The following is a 20,896-nucleotide window of genomic DNA, read 5'->3' as shown; positions in this document are numbered from 1 at the left end:
TAACCCAGTAAACAAATCTTCAATTAAAAGAAGTGGATATTGATAAACATACAACATTGGATTTATTGTTGTTTTAAAATCACCACAAATATGAATTGAACCATCTGGTTTTATGTCAAGTACGATGGGGGTAGCCCAGTCACTCATCGCAACCGGCTCTAACACACCAAAGTTAACAAGTCATGCTAATTCAACTTTGACCTTTGGGTGAATTGCATATGGCACTGCTCTTGCTTTGAGACATTTTGTTGAGCATTAGCCTTTATCTTTAATTTACTTGAACTCCTTCAACTGAGCCAGGTGTCTCTTCAAATACACTCTTGTATTTATCCAGAATGCACTGTAGTTCTGTTTTAGCATTGAACACTCTGGTGACGGCAGTCCAGTTGAGCTTTATCTTCTCCAACCATGACCTCTTATATAGAGATGCAAAATTACAACCAACCAGATGGAGAGGCGACTCTGCTTTTTGTCCACTCAACTCTACATTGACCATGACATAACCTTTTAACAGCAGAAATGAGTTAAAAATGATTTATGTCTCACTGCAGTTATACAGGGCCTTGGTGAGACAACACCTAAAGTATTTCATGCAGTTTTGCTCTCCCCACCTAAGAAAGCAAATACTTACCATAGAGCAATTGCAATGGAAGTTCACTTGGCTGGTGCCAGGGTTGGTGGGACTGTTGTATGAGGAAAGGTTGGTTCAAATGGCCTGTCTTCGCTAGTTCAGAAGGATGAGAAGAGATCTGATTGAAACGTATTAAGTTCTAGCAAGGCTGGTTTGAGTAGATAGAGAAAAAATGTTTTCCCTGGTTGAGGAGCCTAGAATAAGTTTCAGCATTTGGATTTTGCAAGAGAGTTTCAGCAGTGTTCAACCCTATTTTAAGAATCTACCTTATGCAACATTTTAGGCCATGGAAAATCTAAATGTGTTTATCTTTAGTATTCTTCTGGCATGCTTATTCCACTTATAATTCTTATGTTTAAGAATATATAAGAGTTCTGTATATTTCAATAAAGTATTTGCATAATTTTGTAGTTTAATGGAAAATGTGAACTCCCCTTTGTTCAATCTCATGCAGGCATCCAAATCATGGTCCAGAAAGTTCTGTCGTCTCATCTTTTCAATTAAATTTTCAGCTTCCATAATCTACATTACATACAATTATATAACTATTATAATAATAAAATGCATGCTCAAATAGTTTCCCAGATTTCGAATGTTTTAAATTAAAACATATGCACACTAAAGCATGCCAAATAGAAAGTGGTATAATATAATGCAGGTTTAAATAGTTTCGCAAATTTAGAACAAATAACGAAACCTATTTTTACATTAAATAATACTCATCTTCAATCACTCAAAAAATACTCTTTAAATGAGCCAGTAGCAATAGTATTAACTACTTAAATTAAATTGTTTTAAAAACAATTTTAAAAACTATAACATATCTTTAATCACAGCAGGAAAATCCTTCTGTGTTTTCAATGTAAAACTGTGAGTTCCAAACTGGACTTCAATGGACATTCCCAATCTGGCCATGTCATAAGCAGACATGATTAGGGTTTCTTCCATTGCACTGAGTCTGCAGAGATGACTTCACTGAAGAATGAAGACTTCTGCTCGCATCGTGAGTTCTGGCACAACTTTTCAGGGTAGGCAAACCCCCAAACATTTCTGGTGGACCATGGATATCCGCTGGCATTTGGAAGATATGCATCACTACCCACCCAGTCCCACTCCCCTGCTCCATTCCCTTAACTCCACACATTTACTATGGTTAATCCATCCAACCCACACAGCTTGGGACACCAAAGGGCAATCTTACCATGGCCAATCCATCTAACCTGCACATCTTTGGACTGTGGGAAGGAACTGGACCACCCAGATGAAACCCATGTAGACACAGGGAGAACTTGCAAACTCTACATACACAGTGACCCAAGGCTAGAATTGAACCTGGGTCCCTGGCACTGTGAGGCAGCAGTGCTAATCACTCAGCCACCATGCTGCACTTAGAGGCTCTACTTGCATGTAGTGATGTTCAGTGTGTCAGAATGAAGGAAAAAAACACCCTGTGGGAAGCTGAACTGTCCTTCAGTAATGTTTAGTGTGTAACTAACAGAAATATCTGACACTCATTTTCAGATGAATACTTAAAAATGTATTTATTTAACTAACAGAGAACTTTGACTAAACAAGTAACATGCTAAATAAAATGGAGTTTATCAGTTGATTTCTCTGTGAGTTCTTTTTGATACCTTTTGCTGGTTAGAAGGTGTGTTCTCTTAAGAGATATATAAAGCTGGTAGTGTGTAGAGCTACCCTTTTGAGACTGGTGGCATTTTATCTGTTTTTCCCCTTGCAGTCTCTTTTATACCTGTGATGACCTATCATTTTACCTTCTATAGGATTTTGACCAATCCTATTTACAATAACATAAAATTCAAATCTTACATGTTCTTGGTAGCTGAATGCCTGCTTTAAGAACATAAGAAATAGGAGCAGGAGTAGGCCATCTAGTCCTTCGAGCCTGCCCCGCCATTCAATAAGATCATGGCTGATCTGTCATGGCTCAGCTCCACATTCCCACCCTCTCCCCATAACCATTAATCCCCTCGCTTATCAAAAACCCATCAACCCGCGTCTTAAAAATATTTAGCGAGGCAGCCTCCACCACTTCAACGGGCAGAGAATTCCAGAGATTCACCACCCTTTGAGTGAAGAAGTTCCTCCTCAACTCCGTTCTAAACCGCCCCCCCTTTATCTTGAGGCTGTGCCCCCTTGTCCTACTGTCCTTTCTGAGCGGGAAGAGTCTCTCCACTTCTATCCTATCCATCCCATTCATCATCTTATATGTCTCAATGAGATCTCCCCTCATTCTTCTAAACTCTAACGAGTACAAGCCTAGTTTATTCAGCCTCTCCTCATAGCTCAACCCCCTCAATTCCGGTATCAGCCTAGTAAACCTCCTCTGCACTCCCTCCAAGGCCAAAATATCCTTGCGTAAGTGCGGCGACCAAAACTGCACACAGTACTCCAGCTGCGGCCTCACCAATGCCCTATACAGCTGCAGCAAGACCTCCCTACTTTTATATTCAATTCCCCTCGCTATGAAGGCCAGCATCCCATTCGCCTTCCTGACCACCTGCTGCACCTGCAGGCTGGGTTTTTGCGACTCATGCACAAGGACCCCGAGGTCCCTCTGCACCGTCGCCTGCTGCAGTTTTGCGCCACGTAAGTAATAGTCCTTCCTACCATTATTCCTACCAAAGTGGACCACCTCGCATTTGCCAACATTAAATTCCATTTCCCGGTTCCTGGCCCATTCACCCAGCCTATCTAGATCCTTCTGCAGACTCTCCACACCCTCCGCGCAATTTGCCGTTCCACCAATCTTGGTGTCATCAGCAAATTTCGACACCATACACTCGGTTCCCTCCTCCAGATCATCTATATAAATGGTAAATAGCTGAGGCCCCAGCACCGACCCCTGGGGCACTCCACTAGTCACCAACCGCCAATCCGAATAGCACCCATTAACCCCCACTCTCTGCCTCCTATTTGACAACCAATCCTCTATCCACGCTAACTCCCTACCCCCAACTCCATGCCCCCTTACCTTCTGCAATAACTTCTTGTGAGGTACCTTGTCAAACACCTTCTGAAAATCAAGAAAGACCACATCCACCGGCTCTCCTCTATCCACCGCCCTAGACACATCCTCATAGAACTCCAGTAAATTTGTCAGACACGACTTCCCCTTAACGAAACCGTAAATTGATTGGGCAAAATTCAAACACAAGGAAGTTGCCTTGCCAAAACTACTGCTTGATTTTTTGATACAAATGTTTCAGCTTTGACTTTGGATGTACTTTGTATTTTAAATCTCCACGTACTAAAACAAAATACCAGCTTTTAAAGGGATCATGCAATGTTTTCCCTCCAGCATTTTTTTTTAAACAATCGATGTAAACTCAACTTGGCAACGCAAGGCACTTCTAAAAATCATTCAGAAGCTAATTGCCATCTCCAGTGGAGGGAAATAGACAAATTGGTCATCTCATCATGAGATTCTATATGTACTAACCAGGTGGATTTTGTGCATTTACTTTCCTGCTTGGAATATACAAAGAATGAGTTAAAAGCCAGCTGAAAAGCTGCCCAAGTTTTGTGTGTGTGTGTGTGTTTGTGTGTGTGTGCTATGACAACAAGTGCTGGAAGTTTTAACACCGAAGTTAAAGCCAGCAAGCACTGTTGTGGTGAAAGATTGCAACCACTCAATTCTGTAAGTTGCAGTAACTAAAATTTATTCACAGACATATTCAAGAAACATAGCACTTCTGTCCTCTGAGGACTTCTCACAAGTTCCAAGCGTTTGCACCACAATTTATATCTTTAGGTTATAACACTAAGCCTCAAACACATACATCACTAAATCAGTTAAAAATTTAAAAAATGGCTTACACAGATAGATTGTTTAGTTAGTAGTGGAGGAAGCACGACAGACAGCCCCTTATCATTGTAGTTTGACCCTCCTGGCTCACACTAGGATATCCATGACTATTTGCTTTCTCTTTATTATTTTGTTCGTACATGGATGTGAGAGCAATTAGACTTTTGCAACCTACAATTGTTTATGTGGGTTCCCACAGTATGCTACAACTTACCCATCATGCTTGTGTGTTGATTAATTTCCCCATCATATCTGGAAAGCTGATTTTGAATTATTGATGTTTAAATTACATTTGCCTATTTCCGAAGCAGTAAAATGCCCATCTAAATTTGATTATTAATATCAAATCGATTCACTCAGGTAATTCACAGTATGCCTACAAACAGTCATTTTGCAGGAATGTCTCTCTCTCATTCTCTCTGACTTGGATGTGAATCAAGTCAGCAAAGGCCGCAGCTGAAAACCAAACTGCAAAACTTCTCCGCCGCACTACAGAGCACCAGAATCACAAAGCCCACCATTCATCTGCTCAAGTCAACTTTACTGGAACCCTCAAAACTCACTGCTTGACAACTAAAGTCAGCTCTGCTGAAATTGTGAATCATAACGGCCGCAACAGTCGATCATCTATTCCTCACGAGTCAAGAGCTGTTACATATACATATTTTTATATATCTTTACTTCCGTTGAACTTAATCCTGTCTTCTAATGTTTTTCCCAGTTGTTTTCCCATTTTCTTGCCTTTCATAAATAATAAACTCACTTTATCTTTAACTCAAGAAAGGCTGGTTAAATTGGCCCTTTTTAAGACATAACTATTGGGCCTGGGGAAAGGTGTCCACGGAACGTGATCCTTTTCAGATTAAACTTTGCTGCAAACAATAGAGGGGAATTGAATAAAGATACCGTTCATCCCTCCTCATCCAGGATTGTAGCGATTTGAGGTTATTCCAGCCAGATGGAGACAAATTGAGGGATCCTGCCCAGATCAACAATTTTGGGAAACTTCTCCTGGTTTGGGTGATGACAAGTGTGAAATTACTGCATATGCTGCCTGGAGTGAGACAACTACAACATGAGTATAACACTGGATGGGGTAAAGCAGACTGCAGCTCACATCGTATATTGGATGGGTTGAAGCAGACTGAAGATCACGGCCTGTGTTGGATGAGGTGATGCAGATTGAAGTATGGTTGCCCAGTTAGCAGACTGTACTGGAAACATGGTTGTTATAATCCAACTGGGCTGCAAATTGAGTCCAAACACTGCATGAAGTGAAGCATATTGCGTCGTGAGCAGCAAATACAGAATACTAACTTGAAAAAAAAGTACAAGTAAATCATGTTTCACCAAGGAATCTTGTCTGGGACCCTGGACAGTGGGAGGGAGGAGGTAAAAATGCAGCTAGTGCATCTCCTGCACCTGCATGAGAGGTGTTGCAGATGTGGGAAAGAGAAGTCAGAGATGATTGTGTGTCGGTAGGGATTTCACTGAGGGAATAAACCATTGGAATGTTGAAAGGGGAGGGAGGAAAGATGTATTTAATTGTTGCAACATACTGGAGATGGCAAAAATAGTGGAGGATGATCCATTGAATGTGGAGGCTGGGGAGTTGGAGAGATGAGGACAAGGGGATAAAGTTTGAAGTTCAGGAAACGAAAGGGTGAAGGTGGAAATACAGGAAATTGGATGGATTCAGTTGAGGGCCCCAGCTACCATAATGGAGGGGAATCCTCAGTTAAAGGAAAAAGAAGCACTGGGATGGAAAGTCATGATAGTGCACAGGTGTCGCACTCTCTCCTTTCAGAGCAGGAGCCTTCAGCAGCAAGCAATGCCCGAAAGTTGCTTGAAGGACGCTCGCATGCGGAACTGCTGAGAACCTCTGTTCCGTCCTTCTCCGACCCCTCAACCTCAGGACAAATGAAGGCCATGTCCTGCCTCTGGTGGCCATCATCCTCTACCCCTGCGAGTGGTAAGGCCTGGGCCTCCCCTGCTCACAATTCATCCTCCTGCTCCTCCTCCTCAGCTCTAGCCACAACCAAAAATTAATGGGTTGCTTTGCAAAAGTGATCTCCTCAATCGAAAGAGCGGGGTGGAATTTAGGGAAGAGGAGAGGATAATGAATAAGAATGAGGACTCTGTTCACCCCAGCCCTGTAACACACACTCCCCATACATCGCATAGCCCACCAGCAACAGACACTCCCCATATCCTCCAAGCAGACATCCAGCAACACACACTCCCCTTATCCTCTCCCAGTCTCCTTGCAACACGCATTTCCCATACCCCCCCACAGACCCCACACTGAAAACACAGTCCCTCCCCCACAACCATTCCCCCCAAACCACAAACACACACCCAGAACCCATGCAGTAGTGGCCACAGACAGTGCTGCTTAAGAAGTCCCAAGGCTGTCACACTTCCATTTTAGAGAGTTTCCAGCCATCCCCACCAGCAGCATTGCTTGCTGTTGCCACTACAAGGAGCCAGAATCAGTGCTCTGACCCGGGTCCGTCCTAAGAGACCAAAATCAGGCCCCATCAACAACAGCAGCGCCCCACCCCCTCACACACTCGTAAGCCCCCCACGACACGAAAAGCAACAAGGCCACTGATACGATGTGGAGGTTGATCCCCTTTTGAGGACTAACAACAAATCCCCCAAAGGGAAATACTTTGCCTTATAATCTGTTAAAAATATATGGGGAGGTGTGAACTGTTCTTCAGTAACACTTAGTGGTTAACTAATAGAGATACCTGACACTCACTTGAAAATGAACACCAAACAATTTATTTACTTAATTAACAGGGAACTTTAAACAAGTGATGTATCAAATCAAATAAGATTCTCATGGAACGTTGTTCCAATAAGTATTCATTCATTAACCAAAAAGAAAAGAAGAATAGAATTCAGTAACTCTCAAAATATGTGGTTCTCGGAATCTTTTGCAGTTCCTCTGTTGATTCCTCTTACTTTAAGTTCTTACCTATTTGATACCTTCCACTAATTAGATGGTGTGTTCTCTAAAAAATATCTGAAGTTCGCAGAGTTGAGGGCTACTCTCCATCTCTTGAGGCTTGAGAGGTGGCAATTCATCTGTTGCTCTTCCCATTTTTCCCGTTTTTTACCCCTCTGCACTCACTTTTATACCTGTTATGACCTATCAATTTTCCTACAATAGGATTAGTCTGATGTTGTCAACATCATCAAACTGAAATCTTATAGGTTTTTGGTAAATGAGTGCCTGCGGTAAATTGAATGGGCAAAATTTGAAAAAACAGGCTGCCTTGTCAGGACCACTGTTCCACTTTTTGATACAAATGCTTGGACTCTGAATTTTATCATTATGATTCTAAGTACTGGGAGTGTTTCAGATCCAACTTTTAGACCCGTTCTGAGACACCCCCATATGCACTCTGCCTGTCAAAATATCAGCAATTCTGAATCACACTGCACAAGCCTGTGGGCGGGGTTTAACACACTCAAAACCCTGCAGCTCCGACCGGCACCTCCAACTACGCATGCTCAGAAAAAGAATAATAGAATGCAATTCCCCTGCCACATCCCTCCTGGGCCAGATAATGCCTCTACTGGCCCCCACCGACATTGGTCCACCATCCCCCCCAACATTAATGACTCCCTTATCCCCTCCATGCCCCCACCACCTAGGCAGATCACGGCCCTTCCCCCTCACCAATCAGGCAAAGTGGCAACGGACCCCTCTTTCCTCCCCACCAATCTCAAGCAGACTGGCACTGGACCCACCTTCCCCCCACCGCACTGATCTCAAGCAGAGAGAAGTCGGACCCAACTAGCCTCCCACCATACCGATCTCAAGCAGAACGGCAGCAGACCTACCTTCCGCCATCCCACCAATCTCAAGCAGAGAGCTACCGGCTGCTCGGCACTTAGCTTCTCATTAATTCTCACTGATGGAGCACCCAAATCTGTCTGATGTGGAGCATGTCTGTTTCGTGCCGCTTCCAGATAGGTGAATGCAGTGGTAAAGGTGGAAGTGCCAGTAAAGTTGGGTGGGTAGCCCAATAAGTCAATTTAAATACATGCAAATTTTCAGGCTTTGGTAAAGGGGGAACCAATACAGAGGAGGGCGTGGACGACGCAACTTGCCTCATGCCCAACTTTACCAAGTTTTGGTCCCAAAAACAGGTGCAATGCGAAGATAAAATCAGGCCCTGGGTGTACTTTACATTTTAAACCTCCAAGCACTGAAACAAAACATCAGCTTTTAAAAGGACCACACAATGTTTCTTTTCCTCTAGCATTTTCACAATTTTTCTTACATCTTTACCAACATTAAATTCTGATTTCGCAAACTCAACTTCACAATACCACCACGAAACAACCCCCCCCCCCCCCCCCCGCCGCCTTGGTGGGTGTCAAATTGATGGCCACTTTCAATTTTTATGCCAATGTTGATGAACACTCCAGCGGTCACAGGCATTCGGTCCCTGATCTTCGGGTAAACGTTCTCCAAAGCGGCCTTCACGACACACAATAGCACGGAGTCGCTGAGCAGAAATTGACAGCCAACTTCCACACACATGAGGATGGCCTCAACCGGGATCTGGGGCTCATGTCACACTATCTCTAACCCCCATGACTTGCTTGGGCTTGTAAAATCTCACTTACTGTGCTGTCTGGAGACAATACACCTCTCTTTAACCTATGCTTCATGCTATCTCCACTCACATTGTCTGCACAGTTAAGACTTGAATAGCAGGTTAGCTGCAAAGACTTGCATTCTAATCAGTATTCTGTAAACTGTGTGTGCCTTTATATGCCCTTCTCTGATCAGAACCTTCCACACACCTGACGAAGGAACAGCGTTTCTGAAAGCTTGTGGGATTACTATCAAATAAACTGGTTGGACTTAAACCTGGTGTTGTGAGACTTCTTACTGTGTTTACCCCAGTCTAACAGCGGCATCTCTACATCATTTCTTGCGGAGGGGCAGATGCGTTGTCCGGGATGTCCCCAGCCTCAGGATAGCAGCACCAGTCGCCCCAGTGCTAAGGACTAGACAGTCTGCAAACTCCCTCCATCTCCTCTACTGCCGCAGATCGGGGACAATTCCCCCTCCGTGTCTGCACCATGGTAACTGGCGAGTGGGAGAGGAAGGGCTGTAGTAGCTGTGTCTAACCTGGATAACCGCCTCCAGCTTCTCCTCAGGGCGCTCGCTCGGTGAACTCATGAGGGATGATGATGACCCTGGAACTCGGTGCCGATTCCTGCCCCGTCGAGAATGAGGGTGGGCGTCTTGTTTGTTGCTGGTTGTCCTGGGAGTCCGGGGGTGGAGCGGGAGTTGTGTGGAGAGGGGTTATGGCCCGGGGGATGAGGTGGGGGGGGTGTTGCTCTTGGAGGTGGTGTGGGGAGGGGAAGGGGGGGGGTTACACCAGCGGTTTGGGGTTAGGAGGTTGCCCCTGCGGATGGGCGAATTGTCCTGGGGGAGGGCTTGCCCTGGAGCTGGGGTAGGGGATTTGCTGTGGGGGTGGGGGAGTTAGTCTGGAATGGGGGAGGGGGTTGGTTATACTGGGGCTGGCGGAGTGGGGTTGCCCCGGGAATGGGGAGTGGAGGAGGTTACTCTGGGCGAGGGGGATCACCCTGGGGTGGGTTGTTTCCCCTGGGAGTGGGGGTTTGATTCTCGGGGTGTGTGGGGTGGGGGGGGGGGGGGGAGTGTTGCCGCTCTGCGCTCCCGGCCTCGGACAGTCAATGCAATCCGCTCTCCACTGACCCCCGAACCTTCCCCCGCGACGGTTCCTGTGGCAATCGAACACCGAGCTTGCGTTACCATGGAAACGGGACGTTGCGAGCTTCCGGTTGCCTGGAGACGGGGACGCTTTGGAAAGTTGGAAGGAGGGCTTCAAAACTGGCGGGATCCCGGCAGCTTGGAGCGGGATCGGCAGCAGCAGCGCTAATTACAGGCAGAATAAAGGGAAGGGTTAAAATGCCAATAATCCACAAAGTGCATCGATGTGGCTGCATGTTGCTGCAGCATAAGGTTACAAGATTAACTGTCACAGTGGCACCCCTGACAATGCAGCACTCCCTCAGCATTGCAATGTCTAGATTATCTGCTCAACGCCTAGAACTGGGACTCGGGCCTTTTCTATCAGAGTTGCTGCCCACATCCTGCCTGGAGATGTAAAATTTAACTTTTGAGGAAGACGCAATCCACCTTTGCTTGTCAGGATGACTTGCTCTGGCAGCCGCCTTGCTGATTCAGTCAGGTAAGTAAAACCTGAGCAGCAATGACATATCTGAAACGAAGATGGTTAAGCTTTCAAAAGAAACAATTTTTAATCATTGTTTATTCTTTCAAGGGATGTGGGCATTTATTACCCATCCCTCGGTGCCCTTGAGAAGTGGTAAGCCTTCCTGAACAACTGCCATCCCTCAGGTGTAGGTACACCCACAGTGTCGTTAGGGAGGGAGTTTACACGCAGCGTGACTGAAGGAATGGTGATGTATTTCCAAGTCAAGATGGTGAGTAAATTGCAGGGGAACCTCATGCATCTACTGCCCTTTTCCTTCAAGGTAGTAGAGGTCACAGGTTTGGAAAATGCTCTCTAAGGAGCATCGGTGAGTTGATGCAGTGTGTTTTTCGATGGTACACGTTGCTGTCATTATGTGTTAGTGGGAGAGTGTTTGTTTACCGTGGTGGATGGAGTATCAATAAAGTGAACTGCTGTTTCCTGGATGGTGCTCAGTTTCTGTTGGAGTGTTGTTGGAGCTGCGCTCGTTCAGGCAAGTGGAGAGTATTCCATCACACTCCTGACTTGTGCCCTATAAACGGTGGACAGGCTTTGGGGAGTCAGGAGTTACTCACTGCAGAATTCCCAGCTTCTGACCTCCTTTTGTAGCCACAGTATTTTTATAGCTGGTCCAGGTCCATTGCTGGTCAATGGTAAACCTCGCCCCACCGCCCCCCAGGATGTTGATAATGGGGTATTCAGCAATGGTAATGCCATTGAATCATAGAAATCATAGAAACCCTACAGCACAGAAAGAGGCCATTTGGCCCATTGAATCTGCACCAACCACAGTCCCACCCAGGCCCTACCCCCATAAGCCTACATATTTTCCCACTAATCCTTCTAATCGATGCATCTCAGGATACTAAGGGGCAATTTTAGCATGGCCAATCAACCTAACCCACACATCTTTGGACTGTGGGAGGATACCAGAGTACCTGGAGGAAACCCACACAGACACAAGGAGAATGTGCAAACTCCACACAGACAGTGACCCAAGCCAGGAATCGAACCCAGGTCCCTGGAGCTGTGAAGCAGCAGTGCTAACCACTATGCTACTGTGCCGCCCATTTGAATGTCAAGGGACAATGGCTAGATCAGTTCTTGTTGGAGCTGGTCATTGCCAGGTACATGTGAGGCAAAATGTTACTTGCCACTTATCAGTCCAAGCCTGACTTGTTCAGGTCTTGCTGGATATAGACATGGATTGCTTTAGTATATGGGGCCTTGCGAATATTGCTGAATATCATCAGCAAACCTCCCCAATTCTGACTTACGACAGAGGAAAGGTCATTGATAAAGCAGCTGAAGATGGTTGGGACCAGGACACTACCTTGAGGAACTTCTACAGTGATATCCTGGGATTGAGCACTAGAGCAATGGTTATAGGGATGACTAGTGAGGAGTGCAGTTAGGCGCTTCTGTGGATGTGAAAGAGACTCCAGGATGGTATGTTGCTTCCCTGGTGCCAGGGTCCAGGATGTCTCTGAATGAGGAGAAAATATTCTGAAAGGAGAAAGTGAATATCCAGAGGTCGTGGTACAAATTAGTACTAACGACATAGGTTGGAAGAGTGATGATATCCTGCAGCAGCAGTTTAGGGAGTTAGATAAGAACATAAGAACATAAGAAATAGGAGCAGGAGTAGGCCATCTAGCCCTTCGACCCTGCCTCGCCATTCAATAAGATCATGGCTGATCTGTCGTGGCTCAGTTCCACATTCCCGCCCTCTCCCCATAACCCTTAATCCCCTCGCTTATCAAAAACCCATCAACCCGCGTCTTAAAAATATTTAGCGAGGCAGCCTCCACCACTTCAACAGGCAGAGAATTCCAGAGATTCACCACCCTTTGAGTGAAGAAGTTCCTCCTCAACTCCGTTCTAAACTGCCCCACCTTTATCCTGAGGCTGTGCCCCCTAGTCCTACTGTCTTTTTTGAGCGGGAAGAGTCTCTCCACCTCTATCCTATCCATCCCATTCATCATCTTATATGTCTCAATGAGATCTCCCCTCATTCTTCTAAACTCTAACGAGTACAAGCCTAGTTTATTTAGCCTCTCCTCATAGCTCAACCCCCTCAACTCCGGTATCAGCCTAGTAAACCTCCTCTGCACTCCCTCCAAGGCCAAAATATCCTTGCGTAAGTACGGCGACCAAAACTGCACACAGTATTCCAGCTGCGGCCTCACCAGTGCCCTATACAGCTGCAGCAAGACCTCCCTACTTTTATATTCAATCCCCCTCGCTCTGAAGGCCAGCATCCCATTAACCTTCCTGACCACCTGCTGCACCTGCAGGCTGGGTTTTTTTCGACTCATGCACAAGGACCCCGAGGTCCCTCTGCACCGTCGCCTGCTGCAGTTTTTTGCCACGTAAGTAATAGTCCTTCCTACTATTATTCCTACCAAAGTGGACAACTTCACACTTGCCAACATTAAATTCCATTTGCCAGTTCCTGGCCCATTCGCCCAGCCTATCTAGATCCTTCTGCAGACTCTCCACACCCTCCGCGCAATTTGCCATTCCACCAATCTTGGTGTCATCAGCAAATTTCGACACCATACACTCGATTCCCTCTTCCAGATCATCTATATAAACGGTAAATAGCTGAGGCCCTAGCACCGACCCCTGGGGCAGTCCACTAGTCATCAACCGCCAATCCGAATAGTACCCATTAACCCCCACTCTCTGCCTCCTATTTGACAACCAATCCTCTATCCACGCTAACACCCTACCCCCAACTCCATGCCCCCTTACCTTCTGCAATAACCTCTTGTGAGGTACCTTGTCAAAATCTGAAAATCAAGAAAGACCACATCCACCGGCTCTCCTCTCTCCACCGCCCCAGACACATCCTCATAGAACTCCAATAAATTTGTCAGACACGACTTCCCCTTAACGAAACCGTGCTGCATCTGCTCTATCAAGCAATTCCCCTCAAGATGCCTCGCTATTTCCTCCTTGATGACGGATTCTAACATTTTACCTACAACAGACATTAAACTAACCAGCCTATAATTCCCTGCCTTTTGCCTGGCACCCTTCTTAAACAACGGTGTAACATTAGCCGTTTTCCAATCTTCCAGCACTTCCCTGGAATCCAGCAACGTTTGGAAAATAACCACCAAGGCATCCACTATCACCTCCGCCATTTCTTTCAGAACCCTCGGATGCATTCCATCCGGTCCTGGGGACTTGTCCACAATCAGTCCCTCCAGTCTGTCGAGCACCGCCTCTTGAGGAACAATAATGTCATTGAGATAGAAAGTTAAAAAGCAGGACCTCTTGGGTTGTAACCTTAGGATTACTTCCTGTGCCATGCATTAGTGAGGCTAGGAATAGGGAGACAGTACAGCTTTACATGTGGCTAAACAGCTGGTGGGAGGGTTTCAGATATCTGGACCATTTTGGGGTCTTCCACAGTAGGTGGGACCTGTACAAGAAGGACTGGAAGGGCATGAACATTCTGGCTGGGAGGTTTGCTGGTGTCACACAGGAGGATTTAAACTAGTTTGGGGCGGGGGGCGGGGGTGGGTGGGGGGTGAATGGTGGTGAGGGGGCGGTGGTGGTAGTTGGGTGGGAACCAAAGCAAAAGTGAATTGGCTGAAGGAGAAGCAGAGAGTAGGGCCAATAAGGCTCAGAGAAAAACAGGCAGAGTGTGGTTGCGACTCAAAGAGGATCTGGTGGACTGAAGTGCATTTGTTTCAATGTGAGAAGTGTAACAGGTAAGGCAGATGGACTTAGAGCTTGCATTAATACCATGAACTATGACATTGTTGCCATTACAGAGACTTGGTTAAGGGAAGGACAGGATTGGCAGCTTAACACTCCAGGATACAGATGTTTCAGGTGGGATAGAGGGAGATGTAAAATTGATGGGAGAGTTGCATTACTGGTTAAGGAGAATATCACAGCTGTACTGCGGGAGGACACCTCAGAGGGCCCACACAGCGAGGCAATATGGGTAGAGATGGATAGGGCAGAGGTAGAGAGATTCTTCCTGCTCAGAAAGGATAGCAGGACTGGAGGGCGCAGCCTCAAGGTAAGAGGGGGGGCAGTTTAGAACGGAGTTGAGAAGGAACTTCTTCACTCAAAGGGTGGTGAAACTCTGGAATTCTCTGCCTGTTGAAGTGGTGGAGGCTACCTCGTTAAATATATTTAAGTCACAGGTAGATAGGTTTTTGACAGACACGGGAACTAAGGGTTATGGGGAGAAAGCGGGGAAGTGGAACTGATCCACTTCAGATCAGCCATGATCTTATTGAATGGTGGGGCAGGCTCGAAGGGCTAGATGGCCTACTCCTGCTCCTATTTCTTATGTTCTTATGTAGTTCAGGAATAGGAAGCCTGTAATCACAATGTTGGGGGTTTACTATAGGGTACCCAACTGCCAGCGGGAGATAGAGGAACGGATATGTCGGCAGATTTTAGCAAGGTGCAAAAGTACAGGGTGGGAGATTTGAACTTCCTCTATATTGACTGGGATTCATTTAGTGCTTGGGGCATGGAGAGGGCAGAATTCGTAAGGAGCATCCAGGAGGGCTTCATGAAACACTATGTCGATACTCTGACTAGGATATTTGTAAAGCATGCTCCTCCAGGATGTTTTTTAATTATCCATTACCATTCATGGCTGGATGTTGCACAACTGCAGAGCTTCGATCTGTTCCATTGATTGTGCGATTACAAATCTCCATCTGTCCTCATGTGGTTTCTTGTTTGGCACACAGGTAGTTCTGTGTTGTTTCTTCACCTTTGTAGGTATGCCTTGTGTTGCTCCTGGCATGTCCTCATGCACTCCTCTTTGAACCACGGTTGATCCCCTGGGTTACTGGTAATGGTAGAGTAGGGGATTAGCCAGGCCATGGGGTTACAAATTGGGATTGAGTACAATCCTGCGGCTGCTGATGGCCCACAGTGCCTCATGGTTGTCTAGTTTTGAGTTCCGAGGTCTATTATGAATTTATACCATTTTGCCATGGTAGTGCCAAACAGCACAAAGGCAGGTATCCTCAGTATGATGACGGGACTTTGTTGCCAGAGGTAGAGAGATTCTTCCCGCTTAGAAAGGATAGCGGGATTAGAGGGCACAGCCTCAAAATAAGGCGGGGGGGGGGGCGGCAGGTGGCTGTTTAGATCGGAGTTGAGAAGGAACTTCTTCACTCAAAGAGTGGTGAATCTCTGGAATTCTCTGCCTGTTGAAGTGGTGGAGGCTACCTTGCTGAATATATTTAAGTCACGGGTAGATAGGTTTTTGATAGACAAGGGAGTTAAGGGTTATGGGAAGAAAGCGGGAAAGTGGAACTGATCCACTTCAGATCAGCCATGATCTCATTGAATGGCGGGGGCAGGCTCGAAGGGCTAGATCGCCTACTCCTGCTCCTATTTCTTATGTTCTTATGTTCACTCAGACTGTACAGTAGTCACTCCTACTAATGTGGCCATGGACATGTGCACTTGCACTTGGCAGATTGGTGAAGACAAGGCCAAGCAGATCCAGCCTAGCAGCTATGTGGGACTCAGTCAGCTATGGTCAGTGGTGGTGCGACTGAATCAATCCTAGTGATGGACATTTAAGTCCCACATCCTTACCATCCTCAGTGTTTCTTCCAAGTGGCGTTCAACATGAAAGAGTTCTGGTTCCTCAGCTGAGGCTCAGGAGCTGGGGGAAGCGGTCATTGGTAACCAGCAGGAGGTTTCCTTGCCTACCTTTGACCTGATGCCACAAGATCTCATCGCATAGAAATATATAAACATAGAAAATACGAGTAGGAGTCAGCCATTCAGCCCCTCGAGCCTGCTCCACCATTCAGTATGATCATGGCTGATCATCCAACTCAACAGCTTGATCTCGTCTTCCCCCATATCCTTTGATCATCTTCACCCCACGTGCTATATCTAACTGCTTCTTGAAAACATACAAAGTTTTGACCTCAACTGCTTTCTATGGTAGCGAATTCCACAAGCTGATCACTCTTTCAGTGAAGGAATTTCTTCTTATCTATGTCCTAAATGGTCCACCCTGTATCCTCAGGCTGTGCCCCTGGTTCTGGATAGCCCCACAATCAGGAACATCCTTCTTGCATCTACCCTGTCTAATCCTGTTCGAATTATAGGTATCTGTGAGACACCGCCCCCTCATTATTCTGAACTCCAATGAAAATAATTCTAACCAATTTGATTGTTCTTCAATCCTGGCATTTCAGAAATCAGACTGGACTACCTCCAGAATAAGAACATCCTTCTTAAGGAGAGAAGGAGATCAAAACTGCACACAATATTCCAGGTGTGGCCTCATCAAGGCCCTGTATAATTGCAACAAGCCATCTTTGTCACTGTACTGGAATCCTCTTGCTATGAAGGCCATCATATTATTTGCCTTTTTTACTGCCTGCTGCCCCTGTATGCTTACTTTCAGTGGCTGGTGTATGAGGACACCCAGGTCTCTCCTAATTTATGGTCACTCGGATAGTAATTTGCCTTTGCGCTTTTGCTACCAAAATGGATAACCTCACATTTAACCAAATAATACTGCATCTGCCATTCATTTGCCCATCCACTCAACTTGTCCAAATGGCACCGAAGCATCTCTGCATGCTCCTTACAGCTCACCTTCTCACCTAGCTTGTGTCATCTGCAAATTTGGAGACATCCCATTTAGTTCCCTCATTTAAATCATGTGTATATATAGTGAATAGCTGGGGTCCCAGCACTGATCCCTGCAGTACCCCACTAATCACTGCCTGCCATTTGGAACAAGACTAATTTATTCCTACTCTTTGTTACCTGTGTGTCAACCAAGTTTTCTATCCATCTCAATACACTACCCCCAACCCCAAGCTTTTTCAATGTTGGTAAATGGATGATTAAGTGGTTGAATGAGCAAGTGGGGAGGTGGGTGAGCAGGTGAATGAGTGAGATGTCTGGGGTGTGTAGGTGGGAGAATGGGTGAGCTAGCTAGAGTGTGTCAGTGGGTGAGTGGGTGAGCAAGCTAGAGTATGTTGGTGGGTGAGGTGGATAGGTGGGTAAGTGATTAAGACAGTAGTTGGGTCAGATTAGGAATAGTCGGGTGGCCTTCGGGGAAAGTAACTGGGTCGGTTGGAAGGTTGGGGTATTAATATTGCAATAGTGTCACAATGAAATGTATGCTGTAGTTGTAAATGAGAACACATACTAATAACTGAGGAAAGGTTAGGGCATTATTTTTAAGTACAAATAAGAACTGGGTTCCACCAGTGCATGGCAGGGAGGGTAGGGTGAGGGAAGTTCTCTTCACTGTGTGACTAAACCTATGTTAAGATAAGAGGGACTCCAGATTCTCCCTTTTCCCAGTGAGTTACACAGGGTGGGATAGTCAGGTATGGGAAGGGTGGTCATTTGGTGCGATTGAAAGGTCAATTGTGAAGTTACCTGGATGTTACACTAGGTTTTAATCAGTCTAACATGTCCTAAATAACTATGCAGCTAAGTGCGAAGGAATAATCCAGTTTCTATGCTTGCGGAAGTTCCAAAGGGACAGTGGAATTTCCTATCATAAGTTTAACCTTCCTGAGTAATTCCAACATAGGACCTGTGCAACAGAATTTCCTCACTATGCATCTTCAATTATACACCCAGTATTCTACGATTTGGAAGTGGATGCATTACTCCAGATGTAGCTGAACAATTGTAATATACAAGTTTGACATAATCTCCTTAATCTTGCATTTCTTTGCCCATTAATAAAGCATAGAATGGCGTATATTTTATTAACCAATCTCACTGCCACCTTTAATGATTTATGCACATTTACATTTGGGTCCCCTTGTTCCTTGCATCCCATTTAGAATTGTGACCTTTATTTTATAGTTTCTCTCCATGTCCTTCCTACCAAAATGAATCTCTTCATATTTCTCCACATTGAACTTCATCTGTCACCTGTGTACCCATACCACAACGTGTCTGTATCTTTTGAGTTTCTACACTATCCTCACAGTTCACAGTGCTTCCAAGTTTCATATCAGGTGCAAACTTTGAAATAATGCCCTGTACATGAAGGTCTAGGTCATTAATCTATATTAAGAAAAATATGAGTCCAACACTGACTCATGGGGAACTCAATTACAACCTTTCTTCCAGCCCAAAAATTATCCATTAACCACTACTTAACTGATCCTGTCACTCAGCCAAGTTTCAATCAATGTTGCCACTTTCTCTCTTGTTCTATGTACTCTCATTTTGCTGACAAGTCTGTTATGTGACACTGTAACAAATGCCTTTTGGAAATCCACACCAGATCAACAGCATTACCCTCATCAACACTCTGTTGTCTGTTCAAAAAAACTCCAGGACAGTAAGCAAACATGATTCTCTCTTTAACAATCCATGCTGACTTCCCTTAATGATCCCACATTTGTCCATCTGACTATTCTCTGGAATTCTCTGCCCGTTGAAGTGGTGGAGGCTGCCTCGCTAAATATTTTTAAGATGCGGGTTAATGGGTTTTTGATAAGCGAGGGGATTAAGGGTTATGGGGAGAGGGCGGGAATGTGGAACTGAGCCACGACAGATCAGCCATGATCTTATTGAATGGCGGGGCAGGCTCGAAGGGCTAGATGGCCTACTCCTGCTCCTATTTCTTATGTTCTTATGTTCTTATTAATTTTATAACAAGTTATCGTTTTGAAATGTTTCCCACCACCAAAGTTAATCTGACTGGTTTATAGTTGCTACACACCTTTTATTGAACAAGGCTATAACGTTTAAATTTCTCCTATTCTCACTAACCATCCCTGAATCTAAGTGTCATGAACCACGCCGATATTATCTGTGCAGGCTGGATGAGCTGAATGGCCTCGTTTTGCACGGTAGGGATTCTATGATTCCTTAAGACTTTTCCACTCCCAAACAACCTCCAAATTAAATAAATATGTAAGTTCGATCCAGCTTATAGTTACCATACAATACAATGGTGATCCAATGTGGGAAACATCTTTTCATGGCCCAGTGAAGATATTTAAACTGCCTTTGCCAAGGTTCCTGCATTCTCTTGGCTCTAAGACTTATTAGCTGTTAATATGGCCTCTCAGACTCAGCTGTAAAAATGGCCTCTTCAACTTTTATCTTCTTAGCTGTTAGGTTTTAAACTAGCTTGTCAGCTGTAAGATGTTAAGCTAGCCTACCTGCTTTTGTAGCTGCTGGCAACTATACCCTCATTCCACTGGGATTTCCCCCTCTATTATTTAGGCTGTCTGCACCTCTTGCATTCCATGATTCTCAAAATTAGCATTTTTACACCTCCATAGATTGTTTAGTTATCTAGCTAAGCTGTTTCTTGATGAAAGCTATTTACACCTGATTCTGTTCATCTTGTTACTCAGAAAGTTCGCACCTTATCAACCCCTTTGAATGCTGGCTGCTGCTGTCGCTTTGCAGATGTTTACCTGTTGCTGGGCAGATCATATCATCTTTCCTTGTTAAATTTTTGTTCCTGCTGTAATTAGGCAGATCCGTGCCATTAAGGATGACTGAAAAATTATGACCAGTGCTTCCACAGTTTCCACTCACTTTGTTCAGTGTCTTGGATGCATCTCACCTGGTCTTGTTTTCAACTTTAAGACAGTTTATCCAAACCCCCATCCTTATCAATTTTAACCTCTTTGAAGTATATTACCTTTCTCTATGGTCAGGATAGAGTCAATTACTGCTGGTGTTTTAGTAGACATCTCTGGGCGCTATTTTACTATTTCTGTCAGAGTACTGGGCAGACTCGAAACCAGGAGAGTTTCAGATCTGTTTTTTGGGATAGTTTTTAGCCTTGCCCCTCCCCCCTCCACCTCCATTCTCACTCTGCCTGGAAGATTTTGAGCAAGTCTGATTCTTGCTGCAGAAGCCTGTGGGTGGGGCTTAACGCACCCGAAACCCTGCAGCTCTGATTGGAGCCTCCAATTGTGCATGCGCAAAGCAAAATGCTACACCCCTGCCACATCCCCCCGGCCCCCAAAGACATTGGATCCCCCCTCAACATTACTAACCCTTTCTCCCCCAGCCTCACCACCATCCAGACAGATCCAGGCAGAGTGTCAGTCACCCCCCTCTCCCCCCCACCCATCGATCACAGGCAGAGTAGCAGCAGCACCCCCTTCCCCTCCACTGCAGACCCAACTGCATAAGGCCCCCATCGTC

Source organism: Carcharhinus amblyrhynchos, chromosome 3 (genome assembly GCF_965287045.1).
Source record: "Carcharhinus amblyrhynchos chromosome 3, sCarAmb.v2.hapA, whole genome shotgun sequence".
In the NCBI taxonomy this organism is placed as follows: Eukaryota; Metazoa; Chordata; class Chondrichthyes; order Carcharhiniformes; family Carcharhinidae; genus Carcharhinus; species Carcharhinus amblyrhynchos.
Note: the sequence above shows the minus strand (reverse complement) of the source record.